This window comes from Lissotriton helveticus, chromosome 9 (genome assembly GCF_964261635.1).
Source record: "Lissotriton helveticus chromosome 9, aLisHel1.1, whole genome shotgun sequence".
Taxonomy (NCBI): domain Eukaryota; kingdom Metazoa; phylum Chordata; class Amphibia; order Caudata; family Salamandridae; genus Lissotriton; species Lissotriton helveticus.
This window is the reverse complement of record NC_136070.1, coordinates 341,164,704-341,188,486: the sequence shown is the minus strand read 5'-3', so window position 1 is coordinate 341,188,486 and position 23,783 is coordinate 341,164,704.

Genomic DNA, 23,783 nt, shown 5'->3' with positions numbered 1-23,783 from the left:
CCCAGTGCCTGTGTTCTTTCCCTAAACTGTACCATTGTTTCTACACACCTCTGGCCCACATATAAGTCACTTGTAAATGGTACTAGTGGTACGAAGGGCCTTGTGACCAGAGAGGGTACCTTAGGGCTGCAGCATGTATTGTGCCACTCTAAAGGACCAAACCTAACACATACACACTGCCATTGCAGGCTATGTGTTGTGGCAACACTAAAATAGTCAACATGGCACACCTTCCTGGGTGCCATGTCTACAAACCACTGCCTGTGGCATAGGCAAGTCACCCCTTTGGCAGACCTTACAGCCCTAAGGCAGGGTGCACTATACCACAGATAAGGGCATAACTGCATGTGCAATAAGCCCCTACAGTGTCTTAGTCCATTATGGGACATTGTAAGTGCAGTGAAGCCATTTTGAGTACATGGGCTGGGAGTTTGTCATTGCCAACTCCACTGCTCCATGATGGCTTAGCTGAAAACTGGGAGGATTGGTACCAAACTTCTCAGCATATTAAACCCACACCGATGCCAGTGTTGGTTTTATAATACAATACACTCAAGAGGGCATCTTAAAGATGACCCCCTGAAAAACAACTGACCTTCAATGTTTTGGCTGACTTGTCCCTGCCAGCCAGCCACCACCAGCCACCACCAGACAGGTTTCTGACCTCATGGGGTGAGAGCCTTTGTGCTCTCAGATGTAAGAAACAAAACCTGCTCTGGGTGGAGGTGCTTCACACCTCCCCCCTGGCAGGAACAGCAACACTTGGAGGTGAGCCTCAAAGGGCCTCACCTTGTGCTGTGCTGATTTGGGCAGCTCCAACTAGTGTAGAAGCCCGCCCCCCTGTCCAAACCCCCTTTGGAAGCAGGACAGGCAGGAAAATTAGTAAGCAGAGTAGGAGTGTCCACCTTAGCCTGGCCCACCCCTAGGGTCACCCAAAGCAGAGGTGAACCCCCTCTCTTAGACATTTTCCATCTTGAATTGGAGAGTTAGGCCAAACAGGAACTGGGATGTACCCTTCTCCCCAAATGGAGGGGGCACCCAAAGGGTGTAGTCACCCTAGGGGACAGTAGCCATCGTCTTTTGCCCCCCAGCTCAGTAAGGCCCTTAAATTTAGTGTTTAAGGGCTCCCATGAACCTTGTTCATCAGATTCGACAGACCAAAGAAGATGACAAAGGAAGACCGCCGCCGGATGAGGAAATGAACTGCTGCAGACAGAACTCGGCATGAACCCCACCACCTGAAGACGGCTCGAAAACTGGACCTGCTTTCCTTACAGAAACACTACAAGGCCTCCACAAAACCCCAGAGACCTTGCAGCCTTCATCTAATCTCCAAGAACCTCCCTTTGTACTAGAGGCTCTAGTCCCCACCGCTCACCGGCACACAAACGGTAGTAGCTTAGAACCAACACGAGTGTGGACACAACTCACTACTGCAAAATAATAATAAGATTGCAGCAGAAGAGGACAGAAACTTGTGTCAACACTACTCTGCCCTGCCATAAGAAAGCACTGCAGCTGGATGGCCTCCACTATCGAGGGGTGTCCTCTTGACTCAACAACCCAAGCTGGTCACAGGCCCATTCCCGAGAGCATGTACCCTCCTGCAAGTGGCCCTGTCTGCCTCCTTCTGACCCGCTTACTCGACTGTGGCCTCTTCTAGAGCGACCCTTGACCCTGCTCCAGGCAGGTTGCTCCCCACGCCGCAACAGCACCACCTGTTGTGCCCGTGTTTCCCTACTCGCTGCTGTTGCCAATGCCGCAAGTTCGAGGCCCTCCTCCACCCGCAGGCTACCACCTGTGCCTCATCCCTGGTGGCCAGTGGTTGGCCGTAGGTTTACTTGTACTGTATTGCTTCTGTTTTTGTTGTTTAATTGTTTAGTTTTTCCTCCTTTCCCCTTGTATTCTGCACCCTGTGCCCGTTTTTTGCCTTCTGCTCCCTCGCCGTTCCTGCCCGCATTTTTCCCTCCGCTGCGTCCCCTGTGGCCCCGCCCCCTGCTTTGTACTGTATTGCTTCTGTTTTTCATTGGTTAATTGTTTAATTTTTCATCCTTTCCCCTTTGTATTCTGTGCCCTGTGCCCTCTTTTGCCTTCTGTTTCTTCGCCGTTCCTGCCTCCATTTTTCCCGCTGATGCGTCCCCTGTGGCCTCGCCCCCCGCTCGCCCGTTCATCCACTTCCTGCTCCCAGCTGCTCCTCCCTCCCATCTCCCCTTCTTATGGCGGCCGCTGTGCGGGAGCGCCGCTGGCGCACCTGAGGCAAGCCAGTCTGCGCCCGTCCGTGTCTGGACCACACCCAGCGCCAGAACCTCTGGCCCCGGCGAACACCACGACGTCCGTCTCCGCTATGATGTCAGCACCCTCTACGCACTCAACACCAGACGATCACACACCTGCTTCCTGGCCACCCCAAAGCACACCCAAGGACCCTTCTCCTGACAGAACAGCAGCTTTACTAGCATCCGATGCGCCAAGCTACCCACCGTGAAAGAACGCAACCACCTCAGATGCAGCCTTCTCAACACCCGCTCCGCCCGCAAACACACCGTTGAACTCTGGGACCTACTCGACTCAACTTTCTCAGACGTCGCCTTCCTGACGGTGACCTGGATGAACCCCTCCTCGGCACACAACATCGCCATAGCCATCCCAGAAGGCTACAAAATCACCCGCAGGGACCGCACCAACGGAACAGGAGGAGGAATCGCCATCGTCCACGGGAGCAATCTCAGAGTCTCGACCAACACCGACGATACCCTCAGCACCGCCGAACACCTACACTTCTAGATCCACACCGATCCCAACACCACCCTCAGAGGAACTCTCATCTACAGACCCCCCAGGACCACGGCCACAGTGCAGCGACTCCATCACCAACTTCGTCAGTACACACGCCCTCGCCTCCACAGACTACATCCTCCTCGGGTACCTGAACTTCCACCTCGAGAACAACGACACCAACTGCACCACCTTGATCGCCAACCTCGCCAACCTCGGACTCAGACAGATCGTCACAACACCCACCCACTCTGCCATCCACAGGCTTGACCCCATCTTCTCCGCAAGCTTCCACGTCTCCTTCAGCCACTCTACTGAACTCCATTGGAATGACCATCGCTGCATCCACTTCACCTTCCGGAAACCCACCACACACCAACGCACCCAACAGATCCCTCGCCGCTGCTGGAGCAAAGTCACCGAAGACCAGCTAACAACCACCTTCGTCCGGAGCCCACTCCCCGACCCCATCGACCCCGACACCGCAGCCCGCAACCTCAGACAGTGGATCAACGACTGCGCCAACACCCTCGCCCCGATCAAGAAACCCTCCAACAGACACACCAGCAAGAAAGCCAACTGGTTCACCGAGAACCTCCAGGCTTCCAAGCAAACTTGCAGAAAACTAGAGAAGACATGGCACTGTGAACCGACACCGGACAACTACGCAGCCCACAAGAACACCATGCGCCAACACCATCACCTCATCAGATCCGCCAACAGGGCTTCCTTCAAAGACCGCCTAGAAGACAACGAACAAAACAGCAAAGAGCTCTTCAACATCATGAAGGAACTCTCCAACCCCAGCACCAACACCAATGACATCCCACCTTCGCAAGACCTGTGGGACTTCCTTGCCAACTTCTTCCATCGCAAGATCGACATCCATGACAGCTTCAAGGTCACGACCACCCCGACAGCCACTGAGACCCCCGTCCCCACAGCCACCATCCACAACGATCCCCTGCTCTCCTGGACTAACATAAGCGATGACTAAACCAATAAAATCATGAACACCATCCACTCCGGATCTCCGTCAAACCCATTCCCACACCACTTCTTCAACAAAGCCAGCACCACCATCGCACCCCATCTCCGGAAAGCCATCAACATCTCCTTCGAGACAGCGACCTTCCCAGAGAGCTGGAAGCACGCCGAGATCAAAAAACCCAAGGCTGACCCTAAGGACCTCAAGAACTTCCGGCCCATCTCCCTGCTCCCGTTCCCAGCGAAGGTCATCGAGAAGACCGTCAACAGACAACTGACCCGCTACCTCGGGGAGAACAGCAGCCTGGACCCGTCCCAGTCCGGGTTCCGAAGCAACCACAGCACCGAATCTGCCTTCATCGCTGCCACTGATGACATCAGGGCCCTGCTGGACAACGGCAAAACTGCGGCCCTTATCCTCCTGGACCCGTCAGCCGCCTTCGACACTGTCTGCCACCGCACCCTACGCACACACCTCCATGACGCAGGGATCTGATACAAGGCTGTGGGTTGGACCACATCCTTCCTCTCCGGCAGAACCCAGAGCGTCCCCCTACCCCCTTTCGGCTCCGAAGCCACCAAGATCACCTGGGCATACTCCAGGGCTCATCCATCAGCCCGACATTGTTCAACATCTACATGGCACCACTCACCCTCGTCGCCCGACTGCATGACCTCAACTTCATCTCCGTCGCCAACGACACCCAGCTGATCCTATCCCTCACCAAGGACCCCCACACCACCACAACCAACCTCCATGAAGGAATGAAAGCCGTCGCCGAGTGGATGAAGAACAGCCGCCTGAAGCTAAACTCGGGCCAGACAGAAGTCCTCATCCTCGGCTTCACTCCCTCGGCCTGGGATGGATAATGGTGGCCGACCACATTGGGAGCAGCACCAACACCCACCGACCACGCACGCAACCTGGGGTTCATCCTCGACTCTACTCTCTCCATGACTAAGCAGGTCAACGCCGTCTCGTCCTCCTGCTTCAACACCATCCACATGCTCCACAAGATCTACAGGTGGATCCCCACTGAAACAAGAAGAACGGTCATGCAGGCCCTCATCAGCAGCAGGCTGGACTTCGGAAACGCCCTCTACGCAGGAGCCTCAAACAAACTCCTGAAACGACTATAACACATTCAGAACACCTCTGCACCCCTGGTCCTCGACATTCCTCGCCGCAGCCACATCACACCCCACCTGAAAGACCTGCACTGGCTCCCCGTCAACAAGAGGATCACCTTCAAGCTCCTCACCCAGTGCTTTAAATGGGCCGGTACTCATGGTACTGAGTACCGGCACTTCTTAAATTTATCACTTTGAGTACCGGCACTTCTCTTCTTCCGAGGAGAGTACCGGTACTCATGAAAAGGTAGGCTCGTGGCTGTGCTGGTGAGCAGGAATGGGACATGCCACTGGCAGCAGAGGCCCGCTTCTGCAGCCCCATCCCACCCATCTGAGCCCCAGCTGAGCTATTCAGCAGGGCTCTTTGAATAATGTCCGATGCTCGCCGTCATGCTGTGCTTAAAAAGAGCTGGGTCGGGATTCATTTGACCTGCTAGTGTGCGCGTGTGATTTTCAAAGCGCCGCTCTTCAGGTAGTGAAAAGTCAGTGCAGAGTAACACTTTGAACATAGAAATGTTATCAGACAAAAGGGCGGCGGAATCTCACACGTCGTTTCTCTTGATGTGAGTGTTATTGCCCAGACAATGCGATAGAAGAGGCCCATGGAGCGCGAATCTAACAATTTTCTGCATTGAGGCGCCTACCTTCCTAACGGCAAATACCTCCATTGGCCGGTCTGCTTCTTATATGCCAATGCTGTGGCAGGATGTTTCATTTCCTGCCTGCCAGCCGGGCCCCAGTGCACCCTTGAAATTCCCCTGCTGCATGGAGTTGAAGGAGGAAGCCGGTGTTCGAGAATCGATCACCTGCTCACCTCCTCCTGACCTCGCCATGATGAACTGAGGATAATCGTAGAGTACTCTTGCACCCTCAGCCAATACCAGAGAGAGGCTGGATTGCATCCACGCTATCTGACAGACATGACAACTGTACCTAGCATGTGTAATATATCCAACATTGGAAAGTCATACGTGATATCATCTTGCCACCACTGCCTTACATTTATCTCATGGTTGCTGGTCAAAGGAGGTTACTCATCCACCCAGACACAATCACATTTTTTGTAGGCGCCGATATACGTAGTCTAAAAGAAACTTGGCGATGATGTGCAGATAGCTGGGTTCTCTGGATCGCATTATGCGGCTCTTGAGACTAGCAATTTTGGCCTCACAAATTTGTGCCTCACCATCTATACCAATATGAGTGCAAAGCTGGAGGTACATCATAGACTCAGAATGTCCATTGATGTAGGCAGTCACAATCAATGGTTGTAAGGTGGACAAATGGGCAAAACCAATCTTGCTTATCAATGTATATCTCTACATACACAGTCGAGGGAACAAGATCAGCCTGATGGCTTTTTGCGAGGCTCTTGGCGACTTAATCTGCAAATTTCCCTCACATGAAATAATGATAACAGGAGACTTTAATACACATAAGCTAGACGGCCCTTCTGATACAAACCTAAGGGTTAACCCTTATCCAACAGGGGAAGTAGCCAGCATGCTTCTATCCCGCAAGTTGGTATCCTTGGGAACAGACAGTGGGTCTACTGGCAACCTTCCACCAACATTTCAGGAAATCACTACTATAGATTATAACTTTGCGAGCCCTTTGCTGGCGCAATTGTGCCTGGCGGATCACTGAAAGAATATCGACTACCACAATATCGAGTACCCAAAATATCGAGGTGAAAATATCTACTACAAAAATATCGAGTTTGTATGTACAAACAGGTAAGTACAAAAATATCGACTACAAAATATCGTTTACAAAAATATCGTTGTAAAAAATATCGACTTTACTAAAAACAATGTTTAATTAAATTAATATAAAAAATTAATTACTAAAATATAATTAACAATACTTAAAATAACTTTTAATAATTAAATATTTAATGAAAGTAAAAAAAAAAAAAATTTTTAATCATATTTCTTAAAACATATATATATAGTAACAACATTTAATTAAATAATAGGCAATATTGTATATGTACCCCAAAAACCCAAAACTGACCCTGAACCCTAAAAATACCCCTTTACCCAAAAACTGAAAACTGACCCTGAACCCTAAAAATACCCCTTTACCCAAAAACTGAAAACTGACCCTGAACCCTAAAAATACCCCTTGACCCAAAAACTGAAAACTGACCCTGAACCCTAAAAATACCCCTTTACCCAAAAACTGAAAACTGACCCTGAACCCTAAAAATACCCCTTTACCCAAAAACTGAAAACTGACCCTGAACCCTAAAAATACCCCTTTACCCAAAAACTAAAAACTGACCCTGAACCCTAAAAATACCCCTTTACCCAAAAACTGAAAACTGACCCTGAACCCTAAAAATACCCCTTTACCCAAAAACTGAAAACTGACCCTGAACCCTAAAAATACCCCTTTACCCAAAAACTAAAAACTGACCCTGAACCCTAAAAATACCCCTTTACCCAAAAACTGAAAACTGACCCTGAACCCTAAAAATACCCCTTTACCCAAAAACTGAAAACTGACCCTGAACCCTAAAAATACCCCCTTACCTAAAAACTAAAAACTGACCCTGAACCCTAAAAATACCCCTTTCATTTAACATAATTAGCAATTAATCAATTAAATAAAATTAATTACCAATTACATTTTAATTAATTAACAAACATTTTTTAATTAACAATTAATTAAATATTACTACCAATTATTAAATTAACATATTTAAATAATTATAATTAAATTACTTCCCACCCTATTCCCCTATAAACCCACAACCCGCTAGAGAAAATAAATTATTTTAATTGACATAATTAGCAATTAATCAATTAAATAAAATTAATTACCAATTAAATTTTAAATAATTAACATATATTATTTAATTACCAATTAATTAATTATTACTACCAATTAATACATTTACATATTTAATTAATTATAATTAAATTACTTCCCACCCTATTCCCCTATAAACCCACAACCCGCTACAGAATTAAATTACACAATAATTAAAAAAATAATTAATTAAAAAAAATAATAAAATAAATTGACACTTTTCACACATATTATAACATAAACACACTATAAATAATTAAATATTATTTAAAAAACTATATTTTTTACTATCTAGATTATATACTTGGATATTTTCACTGTCTATATTATTTACAGTCGATATTACTTCACTTACCTTAAAAACGATATTTTGGCTGTCGATATTCTGTCTAGTCGATATTTTCTCCAAACGATATTTAAAACTCGATATTCTGTCCAGACGATATTTTGGAGTCGATATTATGTCTGTGCACCGTGCCTGGCCTGCTCCATGCAGGTTTGCTCAGAAAGCGACCATAATTCATCTATTATGCAGTTTGCCTTGGAGATTCGCTCAGCCCCTCAAAAACAACTTTGGACCTTCCAACAGGTGAGGATAAGAACACATTATTAAGCAGACTCAACTGGAATTAAGTCTGCCTTGCATACTTTAACAAGTGGAATGCAACCATATAGCAACTGTTGATTCGACATGGCCACTTGCTCCAAGACCGGCATCAAACAACAGATTCATTATATTTTGCCTTCAGGGAACAAAATAATTGCGGGCCACAGGCACTAGGAATCAAGTGACCAGTACCCAACTGTGACACACCAGAGAACTTAAGAAAAGTAAAACAGCACTGAATACAACAGCTAAAAGATATAGTCAACAGAAAACATGTTTGACTGCCCAGCTCCAGCTAAGTAAAATGAGAAAAGCCCCTAGTGCTCTCTTGTGGAATACTAAAGCAAGATATGCAAAATCAGAATGGCTCTACATGCATTCACTTCCAATTAGCAAAAATCAAAATCAGTTCTGACAATACATCAATGATTTAAGTAACAGATTCATCGATAGAGAGAATGGCACCCCACAGGGAAATTGGATTCATTATGTTTAGGAAAGTGGGTTTCTGTTGCAGTAACCCCTCTCTTTTTGCCAGATTTCTGATGCACTTTGGCTGAGTGTGCATTGGGTCCCTGCCAATAATGTTCCCAGTGCCTGTGTTCTTTCCCTAAACTGTACCATTGTTTCTACAACTGGCACACCTCTGGCCCACATATAAGTCACTTGTAAATGGTACTAGTGGTACGAAGGGCCTTGTGACCAGAGAGGGTACCTTAGGGCTGCAGCATGTATTGTGCCACTCTAAAGGACCAAACCTAACACATACACACTGCCATTGCAGGCTATGTGTTGTGGCAACACTAAAATAGTCAACATGGCACACCTTCCTGGGAGCCATGTCTACAAACCACTGCCTGTGGCATAGGCAAGTCACCCCTTTGGCAGACCTTACAGCCCTAAGGCAGGGTGCACTATACCACAGATAAGGGCATAACTGCATGTGCAATAAGCCCCTACAGTGTCTTAGTCCATTATGGGACATTGTAAGTGCAGTGAAGCCATTTTGAGTACATGGGCTGGGAGTTTGTCATTGCGAACTCCACCGCTCCATGATGGCTTAGCTGAAAACTGGGAGGATTGGTACCAAACTTCTCAGCATAATAAACCCACACCGATGCCAGTGTTGGTTTTATAATACAATACACTCAAGAGGGCATCTTAAAGATGACCCCCTGAAAAACAACTGACCTCTAATGTTTTGGCTGACTTGTCCCTGCCAGCCAGCCACCACCAGACAGGTTTCTGACCTCATGGGGTGAGAGCCTTTGTGCTCTCAGATGTAAGAAACAAAACCTGCTCTGGGTGGCGTTGCTTCACACCTCCCCCCTGGCAGGAACAGCAACACTTGGAGGTGAGCCTCAAAGGGCCTCACCTTGTGCTGTGCTGATTTGGGCAGCTCCAACTAGTGTAGAGGCCCGCCCCCCTGTCCAAACCCCCTTTGGAAGCAGGACAGGCAGGAAAATTAGTAAGCAGAGTAGGAGTGTCCACCTTAGCCTGGCCCACCCCTAGGGTCACCCAAAGCAGAGGTGAACCCCCTCTCTTAGAAATTTTCCATCTTGAATTGGAGAATTAGGCCAAACAGGAACTGGGATGTACCCTTCTCCCCAAATGGAGGGGGCACCCAAAGGGTGTAGTCACCCTAGGGGACAGTAGCCATCGTCTTTTGCCCCCCAGCTCAGTAAGGCCCTTAAATTTAGTGTTTAAGGGCTCCCATGAACCTTGTTCATCATATTCGACCGACCAAAGAAGATGACAAAGGAAGACCGCCGCCGGATGAGGAAATGAACTGCTGCAGACAGAACTCGGCATGAACCCCACCACCTGAAGACTGCTCGAAAACTGGACCTGCTTTCCTTACAGAAACACTACAAGGCCTCCACGAAACCCCAGAGACCTTGCAGCCTTCATCTAATCTCCAAGAACCTCCCTTTGTACTAGAGGCTCTAGTCCCCACCGCTCACCGGCACACAAACGGTAGTAGCTTAGAACCAACACGAGTGTGGACACAACTCACTACTGCAAAATAATAATAAGACTGCAGCAGAAGAGGACAGTAACTTGTGTCAACACTACTCTGCCCTGCCATAAGAAAGCACTGCAGCTGGATGGCCTCCACTATCGAGGGGTGTCCTCTTGACTCAACAACCCAAGCTGGTCACAGGCCCATTCCCTAGAGCATGTACCCTCCTGCAAGTGGCCCTGTCTACCTCCTTTTGACCCGCTTACTCGACTGTGGCCTCTTCTAGAGCGACCCTTGACCCTGCTCCAGGCAGGTTGCTCCCCACGCCGCAACAGCACCACCTGTTGTGCCCGTGTTTCCCTACTCGCTGCTGTTGCCAATGCCGCAAGTTCGAGGCCCTCCTCCACCCGCAGGCTACCACCTGTGCCTCATCCCTGGTGGCCAGTGGTTGGCCGTAGGTTTACTTGTACTGTATTGCTTCTGTTTTTGTTGTTTAATTGTTTAGTTTTTCCTCCTTTCCCCTTGTATTCTGCACCCTGTGCCCGTTTTTTGCCTTCTGCTCCCTCGCCGTTCCTGCCCGCATTTTTCCCTCCGCTGCGTCCCCTGTGGCCCCGCCCCCTGCTTTGTACTGTATTGCTTCTGTTTTTCATTGGTTAATTGTTTAATTTTTCATCCTTTCCCCTTTGTATTCTGTGCCCTGTGCCCTCTTTTGCCTTCTGTTCCTTCGCCGTTCCTGCCTCCGTTTTTCCCGCTGATGCGTCCCCTGTGGCCTCGCCCCCCGCTCGCCCGTTCATCCACTTCCTGCTCCCAGCTGCTCCTCCCTCCCATCTCCCCTTCTTATGGCGGCCGCTGTGCGGGAGCGCCGCTGGCGCACCTGAGGCAAGCCAGTCTGCGCCCGTCCGTGTCTGGACCACACCCAGCGCCAGAACCTCTGGCCCCGGCGAACACCACGACGTCCGTCTCCGCTATGATGTCAGCACCCTCTACACACTCAACACCAGACGATCACACGCCTGCTTCCTGGTCACCCCAAAGCACACCCAAGGACCCTTCTCCTGACAGAACAGTAGCTTTACTAGCATCCGATGCGCCAAGCTACCCACCGTGAAAGAACGCAACCACCTCAGATGCAGCCTTCTCAACACCCGCTCCGCCCGCAAACACACCGTTGAACTCTGGGACCTACTCGACTCAACTTTCTCAGACGTCGCCTTCCTGACGGAGACCTGGATGAACCCCTCCTCGGCACACGACATCGCCATAGCCATCCCAGAAGGCTACAAAATCACCCGCAGGGACCGCACCAACGGAACAGGAGGAGGAATCGCCATCGTCCACAGGAGCAATCTCAGAGTCTCGACCAACACCGACGATACCCTCAGCATCGCCGAACACCTACACTTCTAGATCCACACCCATCCGAACACCACCCTCAGAGGAACTCTCATCTACAGACCCCCCAGGACCACGGCCACAGTGCAGCGACTCCATCACCAACTTCGTCAGTACACACGCCCTCGCCTCCACAGACTACATCCTCCTCGGGTACCGGAACTTCCACCTCGAGAACAACGACACCAACTGCACCACCTTGATCGACAACCTCGCCAACCTCGGACTCAGACAGATCGTCACAACACCCACCCACTCTGCCATCCACAGGCTTGACCCCATCTTCTCCGCAAGCTCCCACGTCTCCTTCAGCCACTCTACTGAACTCCATTGGAATGACCATCGCTGCATCCACTTCACCTTCCGGAAACCCACCACACACCACCGCACCCAACAGATCCCTCGCCGCTGCTGGAGCAAAGTCACCGAAGACCAGCTAACAACCACCTTCGTCCGGAGCCCACTCCCCGACCCCATCGACCCCGACACCGCAGCCCGCAACCTCAGACAGTGGATCAACGACTGCGCCAACACCCTCGCCCCGATCAAGAAACCCTCCAACAGACACACCAGCAAGAAAGCCAACTGGTTCACCGAGAACCTCCAGGCTTCCAAGCAAACTTGCAGAAAACTAGAGAAGACATGGCACTGTGAACCGACACCGGACAACTACGCAGCCCACAAGAACACCATGCGCCAACACCATCACCTCATCAGATCCGCCAACAGGGCTTCCTTCAAAGACCGCCTAGAAGACAACGAACAAAACAGCAAAGAGCTCTTCAACATCATGAAGGAACTCTCCAACCCCAGCACCAACACCAATGACATCCCACCTTCGCAAGACCTGTGCGACTTCCTTGCCAACTTCTTCCATCGCAAGATCGACATCCATGACAGCTTCAAGGTCACGACCACCCCGACAGCCACTGAGACCCCCGTCCCCACAGCCACCATCCACAACGATCCCCTGCTCTCCTGGACTAACATAAGCGATGACTAAACCATTAAAATCATGAACACCATCCACTCCGGATCTCCGTCAAACCCATTCCCACACCACTTCTTCAACACAGCCAGCACCACCATCGCACCCCATCTCCGGAAAGCCATCAACATCTCCTTCGAGACAGCGACCTTCCCAGAGAGCTGGAAGCACGCCGAGATCGAAAAACCCAAGGCTGACCCTAAGGACCTCAAGAACTTCCGGTCCATCTCCCTGCTCCCGTTCCCAGCGAAGGTCATCGAGAAGACCGTCTAATGTAAACAGTGTTTGCCACCCATTGGAAAAAACTCTCTTTTTTAATCAATTTGTGTCCTTGTATAATAATTTTTATATATTTGGTTGTGAATTTTTTGTTATTATTATGTTAAAGTTTTTGCAATTTATGTGTAATTTATGTGAATTATGTGTATTCTGCTTTTAATCAATATCCATTAAATGAAATAGAGTTTTTTACCTAAACAATTTGGTTAGAATGTTTTGTACTTAAGCCTTTCCTTTCCCCCACTAGTTGTTCCTCCTTTGTTATTCACACACATCGAGAAGACCGTCAACAGACAACTGACCCGCTACCTCGGGGAGAACAGCAGCCTGGACCCGTCCCAGTCCGGGTTCTGAAGCAACCACAGCACCGAATCTGCCTTCATCGCTGCCACTGATGACATCAGGGCCCTGCTGGACAACGGCAAAACTGCGGCCCTTATCCTCCTGGACCCGTCAGCCGCCTTCGACACTGTCTGCCACCGCACCCTACGCACACACCTCCATGACGCAGGGATCTGATACAAGGCTGTGGGTTGGACCACATCCTTCCTCTCCGGCAGAACCCAGAGCGTCCCCCTACCCCCTTTCGGCTCCGAAGCCACCAAGATCACCTGGGCATACTCCAGGGCTCATCCATCAGCCCGACATTGTTCAACATCTACATGGCACCACTCACCCTCGTCGCCCGACTGCATGACCTCAACTTCATCTCCGTCGCCAACGACACCCAGCTGATCCTATCCCTCACCAAGGACCCCCACACCACCACAACCAACCTCCATGAAGGAATGAAAGCCGTCGCCGAGTGGATGAAGAACAGCCGCCTGAAGCTAAACTCGGGCCAGACAGAAGTCCTCATCCTCGGCTTCACTCCCTCGGCCTGGGATGGATAATGGTGGCCGACCACACTGGGAGCAGCACCAACACCCACCGACCACGCACGCAACCTAGGGTTCATCCTCGACTCTACTCTCTCCATGACTAAGCAGGTCAACGCCGTCTCGTCCTCCTGCTTCAACACCATCCACATGCTCCACAAGATCTACAGGTGGATCCCCACTGAAACAAGAAGAACGGTCATGCAGGCCCTCATCAGCAGCAGGCTGGACTTCGGAAACGCCCTCTACGCAGGAGCCTCAAACAAACTCCTGAAACGACTATAACGACTATAACACATTCAGAACACCTCTGCACCCCTGGTCCTCGACATTCCTCGCCGCAGCCACATCACACCCCACCTGAAAGACCTGCACTGGCTCCCCGTCAACAAGAGGATCACCTTCAAGCTCCTCACCCAGTGCTTTAAATGGGCCGGTACTCACGGTACTGAGTACCGGCACTTCTTAAATTTATCACTTTGAGCACTTTATCACTTCTCTTCTTCCGAGGAGAGTACCGGTACTCAAGAAAAGGTAGGCTCGTGGCTGTGCTGGTGAGCAGGAATGGGACATGCCACTGGCAGCCGAGGCCCCGCTTCTGCAGCCCCCTCCCACCCATCTGAGCCCCAGCTGAGCTATTCAGCAGGGCTCTTTTGAATAATGTCCGATGCTCGCCGTCATGCTGTGCTTAAAAAGAGATGGGTCGGGATTCATTTGACCTGCTAGTGTGCGCGTGTGATTTTCAAAGCGCCGCTCTTCAGGTAGTGAAAAGTCAGTGCAGGGTAACACTTTGAACATAGAAATGTTATCAGACAAAAGGGCGGCGGAATCTCACACGTCTTTTCTCTTGATGTGAGTGTTATTGCCCAGACAATGCGATAGAAGAGGCCCATGGAGCGCAAATCTAACAATTTTCTGCATTGAGGCGCCTACCTTCCTAACGGTAAATACCTCCATTGGCCGGTCTGCTTCTTATATGCCAATGCTGTGGCAGGATGTTTCATTTCCTGCCTGCCAGCCGGGCCCCAGTGCACCCTTGAAATTCCCCTGCTGCATGGAGTTGAAGGAGGAAGCCGGTGTTCGAGAATCGATCACCTGCTCACCTCCTCCTGACCTCGGCATGATGTGCTATTGCTGTGCCCAGCAGAGCCCAACTTCTGCCCCAGACTCATCACGCCATCGTGAGTCTCATAGTGGGAGCAGGTGGCACAGGCAGAGACTCTGTAACAGGCCGCTATCTGACTCTCTGAAGAAGAGACAGGCTAGCGATCCACACGGTGCCAGCCAGCAGCTCCTTGGTGGATCGTTCAGACATCTGTAAAGAGTTAATTTAATATTCTCCTGCTGCTGACATTTAAACTGTTTGTTACAAAAATGATTAGGGGCTCCAGCACGGCATAGGTCCTTGCAAATGGGCACAAGAATATGCGCTATGTTTTGTCTAAACTAGCAGTTTTTGCTGATTTATTAGTAGTGCAAAGTGTTTAACATCCCTGCTTGACAGTGACACTACAAAGCAGCACCTTTTATTTTCTCAGCACAGTTACACTTGCTAAATCAGAGATAACTCATGGGATTATTGTTGCCGCTGTCGAGAAGTCAGAGTTTTCTCTACTGACAGTTTGCACTCTGACCAATAAGTAGCTTGGATGGTTAATGCGCCTTCAAAAAGGCATATTGCATTGAACTGTATTGTATGTGGATAGCTCAGTGAGTTGCTGTTTTTGTCACAGAGAGATCCCTTTGTTATATGTGGTTTGGTCGCACCTGAAGCGGAGGTTGGGGTGGGGGGTGCTGATTTTTATTGAAATTAAATAATAGCTTCAAAAGCACCTGCTGCAGAGTTTGACTTCCTTGTTGCTCAAATGAGTGTGATTTCTGATATTTGTCTATTTCCATTGACTTCATACCATGGTTATGCTCGCAAGAATGTGCCCCTGTAAGTGTTACACATCTAGTTGTTGTCTGACTCTCGTAAATCCACTGAATCTATGACAATGTCACACATAAGCAATCTGAAACATTAGTAGCTCTACTCAAATGTGTCATTTTTTATATTTATATGATTCCCTCATTTTGCTAGTGAGAAAGTGTCACTCATATCGTTGAAATGTCACTCATAATTACAATGAAAATATGAAAATGTCACACATAGCAATCTGAAACCTTGGCAGCTCTGGGGTCCATTCTGGCCTTGTGCTGTGAACACATTCACACTATCCTCTGCATTTGCGTAAACACAGAAATCCTGGCAATCCCCTGGCAGTGGCAATTTAAAAAGCCATGGTGAAGAGTATAACATGGCTTTTAACATGCCAAAATCTTTTTTGTGTCTGTTTATGTTTGTCTGTTTGCCTGCATTTGTAAGCTTGTTTTTTGTAAGAAAGAAGTGAGAGAGAAATAATCAAGACACTCTCAGGAGGTATTCTAAAGAAAATTGGTGGCCCTTTGTGTGTACATGTCTACTCGGCGACAAAAGTTAAACAAGCATTTGCAATGCAATCGGTCTCGCATTTGCGAATTTCAGCTGTTGGCATTGTAAATGGTAAGGCCTTTTATTAATGTGTTTTGTAAACCTGCAAGCGGTGCGTGAACAGGTGCTTTGTACTTATAGTTGTTGCTTACGAGTACCAAGACTGGCAGTCCCTGCACGTCTTTTACTTCTCATAAGCAACGACTACAAGCACAAAGTGCGTGTTTAGGTACCGCTTGCAGGTTTTCAAAACACATAAAGTTGAAAAAGCGAGCCCAAATAAAACCCCGATGTTTCAACCACAAAGCAGGCTAGAGAGGAGCCGGCTGAGGAGGCACAGTGGGGAGCAACACAGTAGTAGTTGGCGCCCTGGTTGGCAGGGGGTGGTGATAAGGGATGGGAAAGCATCGTCAGGTTAAGGAGAGCCCATCCAGGAAGATGGGGGACAACCAAAACAGTGTTAAAAAGAGGAGCCCCATGTGCTCCGAGGCTGCCTAGGTATGGAAAGTAGGGCTGCACAGACACCGTAGGGTGAAAAAAAGGACCTCAGGCGAGAGGGAGGAACCACAGCAGAAATCCGTGGTCTTGTGAATTATTGTAGGGGAGCAACAAATAGTTGAGTGCGTCTCTGTGAATTATCGGTTACTTAATCCAAACATGTCACACAATAAAAAATATGGCTAAACTAAGCCAGACAAATGGGTGTTGCAAATGCTTGTTAGCAGTGATACGAGATCTATAAATAAAAAAAATATCTTGTTGTGAATAAACCGAATTGAAAATGTTCCAACTCTGAGAATATTAGAATTTGAATTAAATATTGATAAGTATGAAAGACATGTTGGTCTTCAAAGTGCCTCAAAAAAATCTGCTTAAAGCACCCATTAACCGGTTATCTATCACTCTGACACTTGTCTCCAAACATCTCTCTGAAACCCTCTGTATGCAGATCTTACACATCATGTTACTGCTCTTTAACACTGTCTTTTTACTCTCCCCTTTTGCATGCATCACATTGCTTGCAACACCCAAGTCACTGCTCTCTCTCTCTCTCTCTCTTTCTCCCTCCAGCTCTCTAAATATGCAATTCCTTTCCCTGAATGATGTGCTGTTAGTAGTTCGACAACTTGTATGCTGTAATCACAACTGCACACGTGACAACTGATCTATCCACATTGGGGTTATGCAAACTCAGTAGCCAGCACTTGATGTGTTGCCCCAGGCAGTGGTTACAAACCTGACGATAGGTCAGCCTTGGAACCACTGCCTGGGGCAACACATCAAGTGCTGGCTACTGAGTTTGCATAAGCCCACAGAGATACAGCTTCAAGTTGCACATAGAGGAGCTATTATCATGTCCGACATTAGCACTTCGGTGACGTTATGCAGAAACAGCACTAAAATTCATTCATTATTCGAACCCCTGATGCTTGGTAGGGCAATGGTTCATGTGACAGAGGGATGAAGATGGGTGTAAAGTGAGTTGGGAGTCAGATCTACATTCTCTGAATAGCCTACTCTGTTCTTTTACTTATATGTTCGGTCTGGCTTGCCCCCTCTTACATGTCAAATCTTTCAGCTTCGTCTGCCACACACTATGATAACTCAAGACATCATTGTGCAGTCAGTCATCCACATTCATTCACCCATTCATTCTTCATCCACTAGTCTAAGTAGAACTCGTTCACACTCTCTCACTTATCCATTCATCCATGCACTCACCCACCCTTTCATGCATCCATGCACTCGCACATATGTATACCTCATCTACTTTGGCAGTCACTGAACTGTCCATTACATCATCCATCCATGAACTCTCACCTCTATTCATCTAGGGCACCCGTTAATACATTCACACAAACATAAAGATGTTCACATGTAAACCTTGCGAATCAATAAAAAAAAAAATAACTTTGATTTAAACGGCAGGCTAATATGGTGTTTGCTAATACTACTGTTATTTTAATTGTTAATTTGAATAGCACCACCATCAATCACCCTTTGCCCTTGTATTGAAGTGCAGCTGTGCTTCTTGTTTAGTCAAAGAACTATTGTCGCATGTAGCATGTCCTATTTTAGAAAGTGGGGACCAAGCAGAATACGCACCACTTGGACACGGCCATAATTTTTGCCAAACTTTTTACAGGATTTGATAGCACGGAATGGAGAGCAGGGGTAGGAGACCAGGGCTCGAGTCGGGGTACCACGCGGGTGGACGGCATCCCCCCACTTATTTTACTGGTTGGACGCCATCCCCCCGCCAAACAGCTGGACTTCACTCTTTGGCCTCTCTGGGATGAGATCAGAGCTCACTGCACGCTGCACACGCACTGGCTTCTCAGATGCAATCCCATCTAAGGGGTGAGCGAGGGGAGGCAATGAGCCCGATGGTGCAAGCCACCCTTCGTGACGTCACTTCCTGTAGTGACGTCACTTCTGGTGACAGCATCCCCCCACTACTTTTTTAACGACTTGTGCCCTGCAGGAGACAAGGCCTAAAACCGACTAACCCTTCTCTCGGATTGGCATTCTGAGCATGAAGAAAGCTTTTCAGGAAATGAGCTCAAAGTACTACTGTATCCGATCAGTGAATGGCTTCTTTTTAATCAATCAGGGGGCCGACTAAGCAGCCCCACAATGCACAAGATGGAATACAGATTTTTCAGGGAGAGAGCATTTTACACGCTTACCTGTTTTTATATGAGCACTCCAGTTGGTTCAGGTCGAGTACACGCTAAATATGAAACAGGAGAAGAAATGGGCAAACACTGTGCATGCATCAGGACGGTAACCCGAGGATACCCATTTAAAGGCAGCGCCCCCAGGCAGTCCACACTGTCTTGCCAGGTTCGGAATTGGTTGATCACGTGGTACACTCGGCTTGATAACAATCATTCTCGACCTACAGAGTTTGTTGCAGTGTTAAGTCTTACTAACTAAACAAGCATTCCCAACCCGCTCCCGGCCGCATATCAACACAGCTCAGCTGATTGAGGTTATCTGGGGCTTCTCTCGCGGTTGACGCCTCCCCCTGGTGCAACTCCGACAGGAGCTCTCTTCCTCCTGCGGCGCGGCTTCGGCAGGGATGGGACTTCCTTCCTCCACTCTGCGTCTCAATGACTGGGTTACAGGAGTCCTGGTTGCTAGGCAACCCTCTGGCTTTGTTCTCACTGCGGCTCCTCTCCGATCATGGACCCGACCTCGGGAAGGCAGCTCGAGTAGCGGCAGTGATTAACAAGCGGGAGGCGGCTCGGGCGCAGCACGTCTTCCGGAGACGTGCGCGTTCACTGAGCTGAGTCGGCTCGTGCACAGGCCAGTAGCGGCTCGTGCACAGCTCTACCTCCCTTGCCAGTTAACACGGTGACTATAGAACTCGCTGGCGGGAGCGCTTCGCGCTCCAACGCCAGCTCGACCTAAAAATAACGTAGTAGGGAGGGTTGGTGAGTGAGTGAGTGGATGGGTGGATGAGTGAGCAAGGGTGGATGTGCAGATGAATGGATGGATGAATGGATGGATGAGTGAATGGATGGGTGAAAGAGGGTGATGATTGGATATAAGGGCCGATGATGGGTGGATAAGTTAAATATTGGATGGATGAATAAAAGGTAGAGAGGATGGATGAAAGGGTGGATGATGGATGAGTGAAAGGAGGGATTGAGTGAAAGGGTGGATGGAATGAAAGGGTGGATGGTATTAAGGAGTGAAAGGGTTGATGGATAGATGAGCGAAAGGATTGATGGATGAGTGAACAGGTGGATAAAGAGATGGATGAGTGAAAAGATTAATGGATAGGTTTAAGTAAGGGTGGATAGGTTTGGATATGAAGGGTGGACAGATGGAATGTTGAAAATCAACTGAATGATGGATGAAAAACTGAATAGACAACAGAATGTTAACGGTAAATGGTGAACATCAGCAGGTAAATGATTGGATGAAAGGATGAATGGATACATCGATGGAAGAGACAAGAGATATCTTCTGGGGAGGGTCATGATGATTTGCTTCATTTGCTTGGTGCCATAAGAGCTTTGGTTTGAAGTGGGGGTATTTTCAGTTTCTTCCTACTCACATGCTCAAAAATATATAGTGTTGTGCTAAACAACAGCAATTAACAGTATGGCATTAAGAAGGTGCAACTATTGCAAAAAAAGGAAATGTTAACATATTATTGAATTTCTCTTTCATTTTGTGTAATGAGTTAACCTGCTTTGTTTATATAAATACATTTATCATGTGTTTTGGTGTGTGCTGCAACTATTATAGAAGTCGTTAAGTATCATCATGTCTTGACCTTAGCCCCACCCTAGCCCTGCCCACTCACTACACCTCTAGCGCATTTTAATGAGTACCTGCACTTATTTGTTCCCATTTAAAGCACTGTCCTCACCCACGCACACAAGGCACTCCAGGACACCGGACCAGCATACCTCAACAGACGTCTCGCTTCTACACCCCAACTTCCAGCTCCGCTCTGCCGACCTCTACCTCGCCACCGTCCCCAGCATCCGAAGAGCGACCTCCGGCAGCAGATCATTCTCCCACCTCATCGCCTAGACATGGAACACCCTTCTCATCCTCCTACGGCAGACTCAGGACCTGCTAACCTTCAGAAGACTACTCAAGACCTGGCTACTCGAGCAGTAGCAGCACCCCCCCACCCCAGTGCCTTGAGACCCCCACGGGTGAGTAGTGCGCTTTACAAATGTTCTGATTAATTGATTGATTGATTGAGATGGCCCAACCGATGCAAAACTCCTCCATCATCTGCGCATCCCCATCACCACGACCACGACGGCTAGGTTGGTAGTGCTTCCCTTCGCTCTACAGTGACCAGCTGACAGTGACTGGGATGGTACCAGTGTTGGCAGTCTACTGAAACTCATTCACCTCCATTGCTCTCGGCTAACTACGAGAGCAACCATCAATATTGGTATCAACTGCTGCAGCGTAGATACTGAACCCTGAACCATTTCAGGTGCCCCCAGACTCCATTGACTAGCCTTGGGCTCGGTGAACCCTGCACCCAGCCACCCTAGTGCCACTGGTGGTGCAGTATCTACCGTAAAATGACCCTTTCCCAGTGCCGGCTTAAACCCCTAAAGACTGGAAAAGTAAGTTTTGTACTTACTTGCTGATACATAACAATGTTTTCCTTAATTATGATTGCATTGCATTCTGTCTACCTGTTTCAAGTACCCAGTGTTACATATTCTGATTGACAAGCCCTAAAGTATTTCCAAGACTATAAAGCATTTCTTGCACATGCAAAGTATTGATTGATGATATACAAATCTATTATCAGTAATTTGAACGTATTGCTTAAAAGTACTTACTTGTAACTGAGTTCTTAGAAAAAAAAGTACCTAAAGTAATACTTTTCTCCAAACATGGGCCTAGAGCACTGACGTAGCTGGACATTTTGTCGCCTGTGCTGAGCCCTGTGTTTGCTGCCACATGTAAGAGTGGGAGGGGGTGCTGGCCATTCATGCGTTTGCCACCCCACGGCGGCTGCAATTAAGAGAAGGGGAGGGGCTGGACACCGCCCACAAAACTTTTGCCACCCGGGGTGGCCCACCCACATCTGACTTCGCCACTGCCCTAGAATCAGTCTTTGAGTATGTGGTTCTGCCTTGTATGAGTATGCAATAACAAACAAGAGCTGGCTCTAATCAGTGAGGCTGAGCACTAATACCAATATAACAGAACAAAATGCCTACACTGATGAATGGATCAAAACCCTTACTGTGGCTCAAACAGAAGAACGAATAGTTTCCACTGGAGTTTTTGCTATTTAATAGCTCTTTTACTCATTTAAATAGAAACACGAAAATACAAAAGTTTATACACTTTACATTGAGAAAACATTGGACACAACATATTTCAAAAAGAATAATATAAACACAGTCACTCTAATCAAACATATCACAGTCATTCAAAACATATGAACCCACTCATACAGCGCACTCAAAAGTCCCGGTGTGTCAGTCTAAAAGGAAAAAAAAGGGGAAAAAGGATTCGAAATTGCTCTGTGGATCAACACATTAGATTATCAATCAATATAGCACGAAAATATATATTCAATACACTTTTCTGTTTTTCTACACAATTTAAACACAAGTATATACAATATCATGCAATTTAGAGTGAAAGAAATTCACTCCGCGTTTGAAACTTCATAGCAGAGCAATTCCTAGGATAAGGGCCTACGCGTTTCGAATCCCAGCAGATCAAAGGGGAGGGATTCTCATCAGGGCCAGCAAGTATCTTACTCAACTATGAGACGTGTTTCAGATGTTGTGGAAGAAGGAAGATTCTATCCGAGGGGATAAAATTGCCACGTCGCGGTTATTCACTCACAGGGAACCGGAAATTCTTTTTAATGCCCAATCATGTTTGAATGGCAAGCAGGTAAAATTCTGGCTGTTTGGCGCATGCGTGAGTGAGTAGTGCTCCGTGGACGCCACCAGCACATTTCGAGCTGGCCTTCGTGATTTATTCTCGACAGATTACGAGATCCGACTTTACCGCTGTGAGCAGTCAAGCCTCCCTAAATAAAATCGCTGATTATGCATGTCTTCTAGATAAGCGTCCTGAATTTCGCCAAACAGCCAGAATTTTACCTGCTTGCCATTCAAACATGATTGGGCATTAAAAAGAATTTCCGGTTCCCTGTGAGTGAATAACCGCGCCGTGGCAATTTTGTCCCCTCGGATAGAATCTTCCTTCTTCCACAACATCTGAAACACGTCTCATAGTTGAGTCAGATACTTGCTGGCCCTGATGAGAATCCCTCCCCTTTGATCTGCTGGGATTCGAAACGCGTAGGCCCTTATCCTAGGAATTGCTCTGCTATGAAGTTTCAAACGCGGAGTGAATTTCTTTCACTCTAAATTGCATGATATTGTATATACTTGTGTTTAAATTGTGTAGAAAAACAGAAAAGTGTATTGAATATATATTTTCGTGCTATATTGATTGATAATCTAATGTGTTGATCCACAGAGCAATTTCGAATCCTTTTTCGCCTTTTTTTTCCTTTTACACTGACACACCGGGACTTTTGAGTGTGCTGTATGAGTGGGTTCATATGTTTTGAATGACTGTGATATGTTTGATTAGAGTGACTGTGTTTATATTATTCTTTTTGAAATATGTTGTGTCCAATGTTTTCTCAATGTAAAGTGTATAAACTTTTGTATTTTCGTGTTTCTATTTAAATGAGTAAAAGAGCTATTAAATAGCAAAAACTCCAGTGGAAACTATTCGTTCTTCTGTTTGAGCCACAGTAAGGGTTTTGATCCATTCATCAGTGTATTCATTTTGTTCTGTTATATTTGTATGAGTATGTACATCAAATGCATTCACGGTACCCTCTGATAAGCCTAACTGCTCACCGAACATCTGAATTAGAAAATGATCTCCATCCACATGAGTTTTTAACAAGACAGCTGTGTGCAAAGCCATCAAATCCATCAGAACTAGTGAGGAGTCAC